Genomic DNA, 11,490 nt, shown 5'->3' with positions numbered 1-11,490 from the left:
TCCTCCTCCATCCTCAGTTTCCGTTCACACGTTCATCTGCTTTAACATCACGAAAATCAACAAGCTTTTGCTGATCTTACATTTTCAAATGAGTTCTGGGCCTGAATGAAACTAACAGCAGAAGAGTGAAATATTGGACTAGATGAATCTGAATCTACTGGTGTGTTATTTAGTGCTGTGATCTGTCAAGGGCCATTCCACCGAATGAGTGACATTTGCTTGTTGTAACTCTTCACAATTAAACTATTTTTTAATCTTTTTTCAACACTGAATTTAATACTACACACATTTAACTGTTCAAAATGTGTATTGGTCAATCTCAGGCAACTTTATTTCATTTTTTACAAAGTTTCGAAGCAGAAGATGGATGCATGTTTTCTCAGTCCTGTTACCAAAACTCATGTGCCATTTAAAAATCATGTTTAAAAGCATGTCAGTTAATTCCTTTATTCACCTCAAAAAAGTGTTTATTTTGAAGAACTGGTTGGTTATGTGTCCAAATAATTGAACAAAAAAAAATCACTTTATATTAAGGCAAGGTGTATTTAAATAAAAAAACACAAAACACTTTTCTCATTTAAAAGAAAACAAAAGCCTCAAGTTTCTATATTTTTAAAGAATATAATTTATTTAACAATTGTGTAAATGATGGATCAAACAAAACTGAAAAAAACAGTGGTTTAACTTTATTTAGTAACAGGAATGAACACATTGTAATAGGAATGAACCCTGGGTAACAGGACTGAGTGTCCATATGTGTGTGTATATGGCCGTGTGTGTGAGAGATTTCTGTGCTGAAGGAATGTTCTGTGTCCTAGTAGTACTTCACAGTGAAGGAGGTGGAAAGAGAAAGAAGGAGAGCGAGGAAAAGAGAGAGGGGGAGAGGGAGGGAAGGAAAGACAAAAAAGGGGGAAAAGAGAGGGTTGTGGGTGTGTTTCACTCCTTCTCTTGCAGCATGCCATGGGTGTGTGTTTCTGGCAACTGCAAAGTATAAGTTCTCTCCATCTTCTACAAAAGATAAGAAAGACAAAGACAAAAAGATGAAGTCACGTCATGGTGGACTGGCTCCCTGCAATGTATGGCGTTCACACTTTAAAAATAAACCTAAAAATCTACAATTTAAGTAATTCCAACTGTAAAACTCATGATACAGATGAATAGTATTATACCAACTAATATTCACACAATTAAATCAACAAAACAGAGGATTATACTCACTCCTGTTACTCTTAACTCACTCCTGTTATTTTTCATATGAGTAACAGGACTGAAAGTAATAGGATTGAGTTTTTAAGCAAAAAATGATCAAATACATGACATATGGCCACATGGCGTACATGCTAATAGCATGAGGACACTGAGCAAATACTAGTGACTTACCTAAAGTTAATATTTTTAAAATAAACAAATAACATCAAAGAAAAAATTTAGGTAACAGGACAGTACGTTGAGATTTACCCTCTCATTTATAGTTACAATTTCATCAAATATACAGAAATTAAAATGAGAGGACTTACTATTGGTCTTCTTATGGCCTGCATAAGATCCAGATGATGCAACTTCCTGTTGAAAATGTGTCTTGTGGGATGTTCCAAGTGTTTTAGAGAGGGAAATGTGTGAGGGTAACAGTGAAAACAACTAAAATGTGTATTTTATATAACATATTATGGATTTCTTATGAAATTTATTTTTGTTTAGATGGTATATGGAGTAACACAACAATGCAAAAATAACAGGATTTCTGAAAGATTTTAATGCTTATATTTCATGATAAAGTTTAGATAGCGGGGACATGTAACAAATGCTATTTTTTAGTATTCTCAGTAGTTTTTAATAATGTTTTAAATCATATATTTTTAATTTGCAGTTAGATTAATGTTTAGGACACTTTGCTTAATAATAAAATATATTGTAGAGTTCCTTTTCATGCATATTTATATATAAAATGTCCTGCGGACAGAAATGGCCCTCAATCATATTTGATCTGTGACTCTTATTTGACTGTTGATGGATTCACTTTATTTCAGTGTAAAGATGTTTTGTGTGGAGTGGAAGATTGTGATCTTATTAGCAGGAGAGAAAATGAAGTAATGCTTCAGCCACAAACTGCTGACACGAGCATCAACCACAAACATCCAGCAGAAGCTGTTTATTCACCAGACAGATCAAACCAGAAACACTGATGTTTGAACAGATAAAACAAATGGAAAAACCACTACAGCGCCCATTTGACTCAAAAGCCGAATAATCACATGTATAATGTTTGCCTGTGTTTCTCCTGAAGTCCACAATCATCTCCACTGTTTTGAGTGTGTTCAGCTCCAGGATGTTAAAGCTCCCACATGTACCACATGACCACTGTACCACCTGACCGCTGTAGATTCATTCAGGTGTTGATAGTTGTGCCATAGAAACACATAATTCCCAGTCCGAGGACATAAATGGCTCCGAATTTAATGTCATGTGTTGTCATCTCAAGATTCCAGTAAATACGAAGTGGCGTGAACGCAGCATATCCCCCCTGACTGCTTTGTCGGACAAAATGGCAGATTTGGCATTATGATAGTTAGATCGTCTGTCAATCAAACTCCTGGTGAAGGGTCAATTGGGACGCAGCAAATATCACTGATTATAATGGTTTCTATAGACCTTATGCGCCAGAGAAACAAGCGCACCGACATCAAATAATATTGTCTTTCGATTTCCGTTTTTGCGGTAGCTCTGTACATTTCTATGGCATCGCTGACAAAGAATATTTAGCTGGTAAGGTGGATAAGGGTCATTCCTGGTATGCAGTAACATTTTGGCTTCATAAGTGTTGAAAAAAAGGTTCATGATTTTCATGTTTTTAGCATTCTACCATAATAGTGACATGTTTATCTATTAGGAATACATATTGGTCAAGCTCAGGGACTCAAAAAAAATAATAATTATAGGTAGATTTTTCAGACACTGGCCCTGAAAATCTTCCACCCTGTTAGGGACATATACATAGTCATCACAACATGTTAATAATGCAAATGTTAAGCAATAATGAGCTTTTCTTGGATAGTATATGTCCTTTTTGCCATCTTAGTATTTTTTATTCTTGAAACAATAACAAAACAATTATTGATGAATAGAATATGTCTTGATTATTAAGAACAGGTACTTTTTGTGCCCATTTTTGCCAATAGGATGGCAAATAATCTTTTTTTTTTTTTTTTTTTTTTGCTCAAAAACATATATATGCTGTTAGTGCTCCCCACCTCACAAAATAAGACAAATATTTAACGTTGCTGTCAAATTATTATTTAAAATTACTTGTCTAACAGGGTGGAAATGAGCATAACAGGGTGGAACACCAGTGTTAACAGGTTCTAACAGTGGATGAGCTTTCCGTCATTGTCCTGCATGGTTTGCCATCTTTAATGTGTGGAACTGTACCTATATAATATTGTTTCAAAACAATTATGAAATAAAATAAAATAAAATAAAATAAAATCCAGATTTCCTTTGGGGGAGGGACACAAAAAATAGCTATGTGGTTTCTTATCACAATCAATCATGGTGGCAAAACAATTATCTGCTCAGATGGCTAGAGAATGCCCTTTTTTGAATAATAACAGTATATTTTAAATATTTGTGTAATTGCATCTTCTTTTTTTTTTAATAAATGAAGGCCAGTATCACTGATACTAATACTAATGTTTCTATGAAAATAATGAATTTTATATTTTTTACATTATAGACATTCACATTACAGTATAACTGTGATCAATTTCAACATTTATTAGACTTTAAAAATAACATTTAAGTTAAGAAAATTTGTTCTAAACAGTACCGAATTAGGGTCTTTGGCTTGTAACAATAGTAGAAAAAGTGCTGAATAGAGTCCCTTTTTATAAGGTTCTATAAAGAACTGTGCCGTTTATTTTCATTATTCAGTATCTTTATATTATTATTACAATTTGAATGTTACATTTTTAAGAAATAAATCATTTATATAATATAATATATACATATGTGTAGAATTTGCTATATATATTAAATACTATTTATTCTATTAGAATTTCCACCCTGTTAGTTTCACAAAGAGCTGTGGCTAACTTAGCTCAAACTTTTCCACCCTGTTAGATTTATAGACCTAACAGGGTGGAAAATTTTGAGCTAAGTTAGCCACAGCTCTTTGAGTGATCAACATTAAGCTAGCTAACCTTCTACATATAAACAGAACTTTTATAACTATGTCAGATTTGTTTTTACTTTTTTTTGATAGGACAAACATTCTCCATAATATAGCCTAACAGGGTGGAACTTTAAGGGTGGGACAAGCAGGATAACATTTCAAAAACTAAAAAAAAAAAGTTAGGACTGAGAGTTGAAGCTAACCTCAGTTTGTACAGTTGAATTCCAGCAAGAAAAAAAAATTATGTCACTTCTTGAAAATGGTCTCAATGAAATTGCATTCGGTTTTGGAAGGCAAGAAAGTACATACTAACAGGGTGGACGATGACTTCAGGGACACGGTAATTGAGGAAAATTCTAAAAAAAAAAAAAAAAAAAAACAACAACTATATTTTCACATGATTTATATGTATGATTAGAGGTGTTACGTGTGTTGGTAGAGAGATGAGGCAGATACGGATTTCCACAATTATAGACAATACTTTAAATCAACACGAGCAAGGAGTAACCAAACATACACTTAACATAAACAGAGAACGGACGAGGAGTGAAGGGAGTGAGTGCAATATATGGGGAGTGCTGACAATAGAGTCCAGGTGCAGGTGATGAGTGATGATGAGGAACTGACGAGGGAAGTGGGTGCAGGTGAGGAGAACAGGAGGATCATGGGAAATGGAGTCCAGGGAAACAAGGGATCCGTAACAGTACCTCCCCCTCCCGGTAGGCGCGTCCTCGCGCCGTAGATGTAACAACCGGGAGGGGGGCGGGCGCCCTGGAGACCTCATGCCGGTGCAGGGGGAGGAGTAGACTGGAGTGGAGGTCTCCAGGGCAGGCTCAAAAGCCATGGCGGGTCTGGAGCCGTGGGCAGCCATGGCGGGTCAGGAGCCGTGGGCAGCCATGGCGGGTCAGGAGCCGTGGGCAGCCATGGCGGGTCAGGAGCCGTGGGCAGCCATGGCGGGTCAGGAGCCGTGGGCAGCCATGGCGGGTCAGGAGCCGGGGGCAGCCATGGCGGGTCAGGAGCCGTGGGCAGCCATGGCGGGTCAGGAGCCGTGGGCAGCCATGGCGGGTCAGGAGCCGTGGGCAGCCATGGCGGGTCAGGAGCCGAAGCCATAGAGCAGTTGAGCCCAGGCGGCTCTGAAGGACCGGCGGGAGATGGCGGAACCAGTGGCTCCGCCGACCGAAGTGCAGCCGGGGCTCCAGAAGGCCGCAGTTGAACACAGACGACAGACAACAAAGTGAACACCAGGGGGAGTGAGGAAGCCAACTGGAGCTGAGGGACGGAGGGACGGAGCGAAGACGGAGGAGTGCAGTCCAGAAGTGAGGGCAGGCTGACGAATGAACAAGGTGTGAACGGGGGCAGGATGGAGACTGGTGAGACTAGTGGACTGATGGGCCATGGTGGAGACGAGGGAGGTTGGAGCCAGGGTGTAGGTAATCGCCCAGAGGTCCGAGGTGGAGATCTGGGCGAGGGGGCTTGAGGAGGAGGTGCAGTGCATACATAAATGGATGGAGGTGGGAGAGGGAGGCAGGGAGGGTAAACAGTCTTTGGGCTGGAGGGTTCAAAAACAAAGTTCATAATAGGAGCAGCTGGCTCGGCGGCGGCTGGAGCGGCTGGCTCGGCGGCGGCTGGAGCTGAGGGCTCGGCGGCGGCGACTGGAGATGCTGGCTCGGCGGCGGAGACTGGCGCTGCTTGCTCGGCGGCGGAGACTGGCGCTGCTTGCTCGGCGGCGGAGACTGGCGCTGCTTGCTCGGCGGCGGAGACTGGCGCTGCTTGCTCGGCGGCGGAGACTGGAGAACTTGGCTCGGCCCAGAAGTCTATCAGCCAGGCCGCATCACTGGGCGGCTTGTGTGAGGCTGGCAGAGGTTTGTAATCCATTCCCTCATACACAATTAGAATCCCCGTAGGGACGGGAGCGGGCTCTGGAGAGACTGGAGCGGGCTCTGGAGACTGGAGCGGGCTCTGGAGACACTGGAGCGGGCTCTGGAGACACTGGAGCGGGCTCTGGAGACACTGGAGCGGGCTCTGGAGACACTGGAGCGGCTTGCTTCCTCCTCCTCCGCTTTCGGGACCCAGTTGAGGAGTGTGGGTTCCGTGTGGGGCAGGCAGGGCGTTTGCTGGAGGGGTATGCGGAGGAAGACAGAGCTTGGCAGACTGGCCGGGCTGACCGTGTTTTTGGAAGGACTGGATGAGAGGAACACTCAACATTCTGAGCCTCTTGGACTAAGAATTCGGAGCAATTTAAATACAAAACTAAATTTATAGCATCAGTTAAGGAAACATAATCGTTAGGTTCAATAAAGCGAATAATGTTCTCATCCAGTCCATCCAAAAACAGGTCGATCAACTGAGCATCCGACCAATCTGTCAAATAAGCGAGCTCTACGAACTCCTCCACATACCTCTCCAGCGAACGACCCACCTGTAGGAGCCCGATGAGTAGATCGCCAGCAGTAAGAGGTGTTGGAGGAGCAGGAGCCAGGGAGCTGGTCAAAGTCTCCATCCTTCTGTGGAAATCCAGACGTTTTTTGGGTCCGTTCTTCTGTTACGTGTGTTGGTAGAGAGATGAGGCAGATACGGATTTCCACAATTATAGACAATACTTTAATCAACACGAGCAAGGAGTAACCAAACATACACTTAACATAAACAGAGAACGGACGAGGAGTGAAGGGAGTGAGTGCAATATATGGGGAGTGCTGACAATAGAGTCCAGGTGCAGGTGATGAGTGATGATGAGGAACTGACGAGGGAAGTGGGTGCAGGTGAGGAGAACAGGAGGATCATGGGAAATGGAGTCCAGGGAAACAAGGGATCCGTAACAAGAGGCAGTTTAGCCTAGTCTATAACATAATTAAAAATGGTTTCATGGTTTATATTTCTTGTGAAAGTTGATTACTTTGCACTGAGGCCATGATAAAATGTAATGCATACATCAATAAAAAGGTGTGTAAAATACAAAATAGTTAAAAAAAAATCTATTATCTCTGTTTATGTGATAAAGAAGACCTAAATATACAATTTAAGCCATTTCTTAAAAATATGTGACTCATTTTAGAAATAATATGAGTAAATAAATCATTGAGACAATAAAAGTCACTGCATAACAGGAATGACCCATTTACTTGTAGAGTTATGTTTAAAGCAGATGTCTTAACACATGTCAGTAGATCGGGAAGATTTTAAAACGAGCAGTTCATTCATAAATACGTAAGATCGCTGTGGAAATATAAACCGGAAGTCAAAAGACAACGAGCGCAGCGCTGAAAAGGGGCGGAGCTACATAAGGTCTATTGTCTTTTAATCAAAGTCCCTTTAAGACAAGTCATTTCACTCGGCGACCATCTTTGAAACGCCTCTCGGGCATCCTGGGCATCATGCAATCTCTTTGAATGGGGAAACATCAAATTCTCCAAAACTGTTCGCCAACCTTAGAAAGTGCCTTTTTCCAATTACATTTTGTCCACGTCGACGCCTTTTGGCCAGATTGAATCCTGCCTCATCTATGTATATGAATTCATGAGGGGCCTGGTTGGCCTCCAATTCCATAACTCTCTGAAACAAAGTTTATGTAAATCATGTCATTACTATATACCATACTGTACTGTAACCTATTACTGTATAGGTTACCTACTTGCAAAGTGCAAAGCTTATAGAACTGGACATTGAATTGAATATACACTATACCTGGACATATTGTTGTCGTAGCTCCTTGACTCTCTCACTGTTCCTCTCAAAGGGAACAGTGTAGAGCTGCTTCATCCGCACTCTGTGTTTGGACAATGTCCGCGTAATCGTTGTGAGGCTGATGCTATCGATATTGTCAAATATCTCATGGTCCTCTACAATTCTAGTTTGAATTTCATGCAGTTTTATTGCATTATTTGCAACAACCATTTATACAATGGCAAGCTCTTGATCATTATTTAGGAGCTTTCCTCTTCCCCCAGAGGGTGGAAGACGTTGCATTCCTTAGAGGGACAAAAAATTCGACATATGCATTACTGTATGACCTTATTGACATGTCAAGTGAGAATAGAAACAATCCATGTAAAATGCAATACTTACCTGTTGGTTTGTTGAAAGATGCGTATAATGGAGGCAACCGTTGACCGCCTCAAATTGGGCTGCACTCTTTCACCAGCCTCTCTTAGTGAAAGACCATGGTTGATTACATGGTCAACGATAGTGGCACGAATTTCATCACTGACTACTGTTCTTGCAGCCCTTGGAATGCCACCACCACACATTCTTACACCTCTACCTTGCCCTCTCCTTGGCCCTGCACCTCTCACTGCTCCTGCTCCTCTCACTGCACCTCTCACTGCTCCTGCTCCTCTCACTGCTCCTGCACCTCTCACTGCTCCTGCACCTCTCACTGCTCCTCTCACTGCTCCTGCACCTCTCACTGCTCCTCTCACTGCTCCTGCTCCTCTCACTGCTCCTGCACCTCTCACTGCTCCTCTCACTGCTCCTGCACCTCTCACTGCTCCTGCACCTCTCACTGCTCCTCTCACTGCTCCTGCTCGTCTCACTGCTCCTGCTCCTCTCACTGCTCCTGCACCTCTCACTGCTCCTCTCACTGCTCCTGCACCTCTCACTGCTCCTGCACCTCTCACTGCTCCTCTCACTGCTCCTGCACCTCTCACTGCTCCTGCACCTCTCCCTGCTCCTCTCACTGCTCCTGCACCTCTCACTGCTCCTCTCACTGCTCCTCTCACTGCTCCTGCACGTCTCACTGCACCTCTCACTGCTCCTGCTCCTCTCACTGCACCTCTCACTGCTCCTGCTCCTCTCACTGCACCTCTCACTGCTCCTGCTCCTCTCACTGCTCCTGCACCTCTCCCTGCTCCTCTCACTGCTCCTGCTCCTCTCCCTGCTCCTCTCACTGCTCCTGCACCTCTCACTGCTCCTGCTCCTCTCACTGCTCCTGCACCTCTCACTGCTCCTCTCACTGCTCCTGCTCCTCTCACTGCTCATGCACCTCTCACTGCTCCTCTCACTGCTCCTGCTCCTCTCAGTTTGAATGGACTGATAAATGAGTTGTAAAGTTTTTTTTTTTTTGAAGTACAATGTCATTTTGACCATAATAATGTACCAAATCTAACTCGTATAAATATTATAGTACAGAAAAATATTATACATACCTTTATAGTTAAAATCGAACTCCTAACCTCCTGTACCCATTCTGTGACGTCAAACAACTTACCTGTGCAAAAGGATCATGGGGGCCCGAAGTGTCCATCAGTTGTTCCCTTCGAAATCCTTCATTCCGAAGGGCCCTTTGAAGTGGCCAGTTTTGAGCACTTTGGTTTGGAAGGACCCTTCAATATGGCGGCCATGATTATTTTCACTCCGAAGTGCCCTTCGGAGGGCGATATATCCCGTTTGGAACGCACCGTTTGACCGTGCTAACCGTGCTAAGAACTTTATGCTTAAGAACAGTATATGAACGAGAGCTCACAGGAAACTGATTGGAAGCAGTGTTTATTGACTGGAACAAAATAAAGAGACAGTTTGCATTTTAACATCTGCGTGTATGGACTTAATGGGCACACGTGATTAACTTGCTTACTTGCCACCGACACCAGCGGCTTAATGGAAGACCGTAATAAAACGTGTGACTACAATTGTTACAGAGACTCTGACAGGAGGATGTTAGTGAACCAAAACACAAGACGCAAGTGAATGTAGTGATCATGAAATGATATCAGAGTTATGGCAAGAATAGAAGTCTGAACTTAATCTCACTGATTCTTGAGAGAAGAGACAAAACATGTTTGAGATGTTAGTTTTTATTATTTCATAACACATTATTATAAACTGATATATTTGTAGACAAAGGTCTCAGCTAATGAACAGGTTTTTCTGAAAATGTTTTCTTCTAAAAATGTACTTCAGAACTTAATTTGTGTCAACTCCGTCAGACACATTAAAAAGATGCTATTTTAATTTGATCATCAACAACAGTGTAAAATACACATGACAAATATACAGCAGTAGTAGTAAAGTGAGATCTGTGTGTCTCTGAGAGAAATATAAACAATAAAGCCTTACAAATAAGAGTTTTACAAATCTGACACTGAAAGAGAAGCTCAAATAATCATCAGTATTTATTATGACAAAAACACACTTGAAGAACCTTTAAAGTTCAGCGTTCTGCTTTAGATTTAAGCACTTCCTGAAAAAGATGAACATGTAAAGCCATAAATGAATCAATCTCACCAATATTAATATATGCTGAATCAGTCATCATCAATCATGTACCTGATGTGTGAATATGTGCTTGATCTCCTTCAGCTCTTCTGGATCTGATGTGATAAAGCACAAGAATGACAGTAGCCACGCCCACCAGAGCAGAGAGGACCAATCGGATCACAGCTTCAGTAGGACCACAACAGTGGACTGAGGAATAAAAACATCAAAGTGAGATCAGCTCAGTCAATAAACGCTAATATCATCAGCGCTGCCGTACCTGAACATGTGTGACAGAGTTGAGTGATGTCCAGATGTTGAGTCTGGTGGCTGATGGGATTGTTCAGCACACAGCTGTAGGTGTTTTTATCCTGATATTCCACCTCCAGAGGTAGAGAGAGACTGATGCTGAGATCAGACACACTGATGCTGGACAATGAACTGTTTCCTTTGTACCAGGAGAGAGTCACATGACTCACATTCACCACTGAACACACCAATGAACATGATGATGATGATGAAGAACATTGTGAAGAGTTACTGCTGATGACAGGAACAGGCAGACGAGCTGAAAACATGAGAGAATAAAGACAAAATGAGGATGAATGAAGAGATTCGAGAAACATCCAGAGGAACCAAGATAATCAGGGTATCTTCCGTTCATTCATGTTTTGATTTGATATTGAAATCAGAAAAATGAGAAAACTGCACATTTTTTCGTTTTTCATTTTTAAAATGAAAACGAAAAAACAAAAAACTGGCTTGATTTTTCTTTTTTCGTTCTGGGGTTGGAAACAAATAAGCAGTTTGAAAATTCGATCTCTACATGTGGGCGGGAATGAAACGCCTCTTTCCGCTGATTGGTCAACCAGACGTCAAACCATGTCGTCATCAGTTGTTCATCGGTCCCGCTCAACAGAATAAAAGTCCCTCGCTCTACAGCTGTACGGATTCTAACGCGTTTATTCTACATTTAATCTCTTTCTCATCAAATAGCCAGACTAGTGAATGGCTTGACACAAATCGTTCGAGTCGGGGCTTAATTCAGTGTAGACATTAATTCATCATGAGAAATATTAGTTTATCTCATAAATATTAATTTACTTTGCAGCTGCACACTACCCCCAGCC

The 11,490-nt window shown here is 41.9% G+C and overlaps 1 long non-coding RNA gene across 1 annotated transcript; it reads right to left on the bottom strand.

Annotated features, from left to right (window-relative positions):
* Positions 1 to 9,944: 9,944 nt before the first annotated feature.
* Positions 9,945 to 10,766, bottom strand: LOC125251152. The gene is made up of 2 exons (XR_007180930.1): positions 10,433 to 10,766; positions 9,945 to 10,346 (listed from the first exon to the last, which is right to left on the bottom strand). It is a non-coding gene; the product is annotated as an uncharacterized LOC125251152 (long non-coding RNA).
* Between the last annotated feature and the right edge of the window lie 724 nt (positions 10,767 to 11,490).

This window comes from Megalobrama amblycephala, linkage group LG17 (genome assembly GCF_018812025.1).
Source record: "Megalobrama amblycephala isolate DHTTF-2021 linkage group LG17, ASM1881202v1, whole genome shotgun sequence".
In the NCBI taxonomy this organism is placed as follows: domain Eukaryota; kingdom Metazoa; phylum Chordata; class Actinopteri; order Cypriniformes; family Xenocyprididae; genus Megalobrama; species Megalobrama amblycephala.
This window is presented reverse-complemented; position numbering and strand designations above follow the sequence as displayed.